The sequence below is a fragment of the Quercus robur genome, chromosome 4 (genome assembly GCF_932294415.1).
Source record: "Quercus robur chromosome 4, dhQueRobu3.1, whole genome shotgun sequence".
Taxonomy (NCBI): domain Eukaryota; kingdom Viridiplantae; phylum Streptophyta; class Magnoliopsida; order Fagales; family Fagaceae; genus Quercus; species Quercus robur.
In genome coordinates, this window is record NC_065537.1 from 49,204,468 (window position 1) to 49,210,040 (window position 5,573).

Sequence of the window (5,573 nt, forward strand, 5' to 3'; positions counted from 1 at the left end):
ATGGACAATTGGACATTGATGCTAAAAAACTAGAGTTTGAGCTTGTCCATAAACTTTGACAGCTTGCTAAATAAATAAAATTTTGTATTTGTTTTAAATCTTGAACAGGTTGATGTATGGATATTGGGCTTGAAAGCCTAATTTAAAATAATAAAAAAAGAATTAATATTTTAAACTGATTAAACCGATCACAAAAAACTACACCGATGTAGGTTAGAAAATTGTCCCTAGGTGTTGTGCATTGGTTTGAGTTATGGAAAAAGTGATTCCTATCGGTTTGGTGATAAATTCAAGAAAAAACTACATCGACTAAACTGCGTACACCTCTAGCAAGTTGTAACAAATGTTTTGGTCCTAGCAGTTTGATGTTAGATTTTACCATCTAGGAACCAAGTGCAACCGAAAAACAAGAGTAAAATGCTTCCTTGGCAACCGAAAATCAGGGGGAAAAGGCTTCCCTAGCTGACTGTATTCATGGAAAAAGGCCGCATCGAATCAAAGACTTTTTGTGTCTTATTTTTTCCAAGTTTTTTTTGGGAAATTATTGTGTAGTCCTGGAGTAGAAGGTCAGCAGGCTGACATTGTACTCTCAGCCAATAAGAGCATGCCAGCACATAATAACTTGCTTATCTCAGCGAGACTGCCAACTCAGGGTGCTCTGTTAACGTCTGTTAATGTTAGGAAATTTTTAGTTTCACTTTTAATTTAAAACAGGGGCGCTCCTTCCTTCTCTTAGACTCTCACATACGATTCCTCTCTTTCTCTCCCATGAATAGTGGCTTAAGTACGGACCATGGGCTGTTCCTCTCTCATCTCCGTTAGCATCGTGGAAGTTCATTGTGCGGCCACCTTGCCGTGGTTGGTTCAATTTGTTCTTTGTTGCTGTGGCTGTTCCTCTCTCATCTCCGCAAGAGTATTTTCTTATGGAAATGCATCTGTGGTATTCAAATTGCACCTCCTCCCTTTGGAAGGGAGGCAATGTTTAGCTTTTGTTTCTTTATTGATTTTTTATTTTTATTTTTATTTTTTATATAAATTTGTTATGAAGTTCTTTTATTATTTTTCTTTGGAGCTATATTTTAGGTAAATGCTTGTTTCTTTTCTTTTGTTTCTAAACCACTTGGTCTTTGTTACTACGTATATGCAAGTATGTTCTACAATCAAATGTCAAATTGATGGTTCCTTGGTGAAAGTATACTTTTCAAAAAGTGTTGGTTCCAAGTGTTGGATGCTTACTTTTACTCTTATTTTTTTTTGGTTTATTACCAAAGAGGCTTTGTTGAGGCCCATGCTGATGATGGTTTACTAGAAATATTTGGCCTAAAGCAAGGGTAGCATGCATCTTTTTGTTATGTTTGAACTCATCTCTGCCAAACACATTGCTCAAGTGCAGTATCAAACTCAAAATTCTTATTGTTTATGCTATCGTGTAAAGTTCTGACTGCTCAAGTGCTAACATGCAGCCTTGTGTAAACTCGAAATTCTTATTCGACATTTGTGGAAATTATGAGTCCCTTTTCAGTCAGCTATGATTAGTGGAGAGTGATATTGGTGCCTTGTGTTCCATTTAGGTATAGCTGGGATTCATGTAAAGCAGGCGAATTACCTGAGGGCTTGTATTGTAAATTATATTTCTGTGCATTAGTAACAATGTATTTGTTGTTGTATCAAAATCAGTTGTTAGTCAAAATCATAAGTTGATGGAATTTATTGTCCTTATGTCAATTAAAATTACATTATTTCACTTTTATTTTTGTCGTTCCTGTTTGGATTGAGTTTTATGCCTCCTTTGTTATATAATGTTGTGAAGTGCTGCTTATCTTTGTGGCATGAATATTTTGCAGCAGACGTTGCAGCATGAATATTTTGCAGCAGAAGATGCAGATGAATAGCAACTTGGATAACCTAGTTAGAGTGGTTCCTTTATGTCATTGTGATGCAGATGATAATTAGCTTGTAACAAACATTGTTTTTAAGGATGGGATTTGAATAATAAAGCATTTAGATTATTTCCAAAATTCTCCCCTCCATGTCTAGTACAAATTCTTGTAACTTCAAAATACATATGCAATGTGAATTTGTAAATTCTTGTAATTTCAAAATACTTAATGTAATGTGAGTTTGTATCTTCATTGCCGACTATTATTGACTTTATTTTTAAGAATTCTTGGATTTGGTTATTAGGTTAATTACAAGGTAATTCCCCTAGTCATGACTATGAAGCAAGACCATTAACCATAATAACACAATTCTCACATTTACTTTCTATACCATATTGGGGAAAAAAATCATGGAATTCAACAAATCTTCTAAATGAATTTGAAGGTTATTACATTAGAATTGGACAATTCCACATCAAAAAAGTGTTACCATAATATGCACTTCCTCCAAATGCTTCCAAAAGTTACAAGAGACTAAAATAAAATGAGACATTCTTTTAGCTCAAAAATCATATACATTACAAGAACAAGTGTTCTCATAACAATTTTTTTATGGGCACCATTGCAATTCCAATTTCAAAGTAGAGAACAATTGTAATAATATGTTTTGCTTGTCTTCAACTATAATAAAAAATACCTTATGAACTCTCTTTAGTTCATAGTGGCCATTGCCCATGTCTTGTTTTTGTAACTTTTCTATGTGGTTGACAATCTAATTTAAAGAAAAATAAATAAATAAAATGAATAAAGTAAGTAATCCTTGAGAACAAGAAACTAAGCATATAAAATTAGTACATAACTCCAACTTTATATGGCCTCCAAGTCAAATTTGAGTAAATCTGTAAGTACAAAAAGTAGTTTCTTTCAAACTAAAGCAATCTAAAACAAATTCACTTTGGTAGATGAAAACCGAAAAGTAAAAACAAAAGATTCCTAAAAGATAGCTAGGCAGCAAGGCTTCAATGTAGAAAGTATAATTGTTTCCACAAATGAAAGCATCATCAGACTTATTTTTCAGCTATCCATTGAAATATCCTTCTAGATTTTTGTAGTTGTGAAACCTTTCTCTCCACCTTTGCTCATTTTGCTTCTCTAAAGTCTGAACTTCTTTTGCATAATGATTGAATATCAAAACTAAATAATGTATGAATATAATATATATATATATATATATATATAGTCATCACACGATTAATACAAAATAGCATAAGTAAAATTTACAGTTATTAATAAACATCACAGGTGAACTCCAATATGTCTAAGCACTGTCAATAACATTGTCCAACAATGAGTTATGATAATTAAATCAAGCTTTTCTAATGGTAATAAGCATGTTTCATGAAGGACTATACCAAAATTCTTAAAAAATGACAATCTTTTCATTGAGGAATTTTATCAAACAATCGGAGTACAGAAGGAATAAGCCAGGGTTGTAAAGTCAATTGGCCATGAATTCTAAAATACCTAGTACAAAAATAATTCAAGACACATCAGTCCATAAAATACTAACCATAATCATCAAAGAGATCAACATGAGTATCAAAGGAAATCAAAGATAAGCAAACACAAATAAAAATTTAAATAATAAACAATTAAGAATACCTATGGCAGAAAATTTTGTGGGAGAAGAAAATCTAGAAATTTCATCTAACCAACAGAAAGGGAAAGTGGACTCACCCATTCGTTGCTTGAATCTTAGAGCAAGCAATATCATCCTTGTTGGAGGAACAACATACCTCTCAGGTCATCTTTTGATACTGCAGTGTTTGGCAGAGATGAGTTCAACCATAACAAAAGATGCATGCCACCCTTGCTTTAGGCCAAATATTTCTAGTAAACCATCATCAGCATGGGCCTCAACAAAGCCCCTCTGGTAATAAACCAAAAAAAAATAAGAGTAAAAGTAAGCATCCAACACTTGGAACCAACACTCTCTGAAAAGTATACTTTCACCAAGGAACCATCAATTTGAAATTTGATTGTAGAACATACTTGCATGTACGTAGTAACAAAGACCAAGTGGTTAAGAAACAAAAGAAAAGAAATAGGCATTTACTTGAAATATTGCTCCAAAGAAAAATAATAAAAGAACTTCATAACAAATTTATAAAAAAAATCAATAAAGAAACAAAAGCTAAGCATTGCCTCCTTTCCAAAGGGAGGAGGTGCAATTTGAGTACAACAGATGCATTTCCTTAAGAAAATACATCCCTGAAAGGGCTGATAAGCTACATAAATTTACTTGCGAATTCCAATAATACTCTCACAAGTACTTAGGCTTTAAATAAATGGAAACTACTAAATCAATAATAGATTCACTGCAAAATAGCAAATACTTCACTAAAAAAAAAAATCTTATAGCACTGCAAAATAAGGATTTGGCTTTGTCTTAGAAAGTTGGACAAGGATTTGGTAAGTTGTGGCCTAAGAAGCATTTAAACAAACACTTTATATGCAATAAAAAAACATTCCACGACCCATGCTTTATATAATGACTCACCAGCCACAAGTTACTTCACAAAATTACAAATCCAACACCCAATTGAGCAACAATTGCAAATGCAAATCACATTACAATCAAAACCCTAAACAGTAGACTTATCCCAAAAATATGAGATTCAAATCATCAATAATTACAGTATAAGAAATTTCCACAAAAGATGATTTTAAAAAAATTGCACTCACCGTTTATGCCTTTACAGATGGCTATACCCGTGAATGAGGCTTGGAGCAATGGATTAGAAGAGGAAAGAGCTTGATAAGGACCATACAGAGAAGAGTCCGAAAGGGCTTTCATTTTCGTTTGGGCTAGATCGGTTTCGTTTTGAATGAATACCGAAACGGCAACAGAGAACGAACTGAACCAACCACGGCAAGGTGGCCTCAGTGAACTTCCACGATGCTAACGGAGGTGAGAGAGGAATAGCCCATGGTACTTGAGCCGTTGTTCATGGGAGAGGAATCGTATGTGAGAGCCTGAGAGAAGGAAGGAATGCCCCTGTTTAAAATTAAAAGTGAAACTAAAAATTTCCTAACGTTAACAAGTTATTATGTGTCACTGAAGTTAGCAAGTTATTATGTGTTGGCATGCTTCTATTGGCTTGGAGTATAAGGTTAGCCTGCTGATCTTGTATACTGAGATTACATAATAATTTTTTCGTTTTTTTAGCTTTACACTATGCACATTGTAAAGTTGTGATTTACAAATATGTAATTTGTTGGCTTTTATTCCGTGCCAAATTTTATTGTAATTATATTCAGTCTTTTGTACGCAGTATTTATTGTGAGATTTGATTATAAGGGTTGTGTGTTAGAGAGAGAGAGTGTGAAGACTCAAGCAATTGAAGCCAGAAGAGTTCTCGCGGGTGGCTCTTGACTAAGCATCCCACAAAGTGAAGCATGTGCCTTACACATGACTGGAATGCGAAGAGTCAATACAGATGGAGACAGTTATGTTTCGTGAGTATCTCGCGGGTAAGGTCTTCTCACAAGACACCCGCGAAACATTCTATTTTGCCAGAACCTCAACTTGATAGCTATGGGAATATGGGCTCCTTTTGGAGAGCTTTAAGATAGCATAAAGGGGCCGCTCCAGCTCCACCCACATTACCCAAAAATGTTGAGGGGTGCTTC

The 5,573-nt window shown here is 34.2% G+C and overlaps 1 long non-coding RNA gene across 1 annotated transcript; it reads right to left on the reverse strand.

The window, feature by feature from the left end:
• Positions 1-2,364: 2,364 nt before the first annotated feature.
• On the reverse strand, positions 2,365-4,978 carry LOC126722688 (uncharacterized). The gene is made up of 2 exons (XR_007654029.1): positions 4,626-4,978; positions 2,365-3,810 (listed from the first exon to the last, which is right to left on the reverse strand). It is a non-coding gene; the product is annotated as an uncharacterized LOC126722688 (long non-coding RNA).
• Between the last annotated feature and the right edge of the window lie 595 nt (positions 4,979-5,573).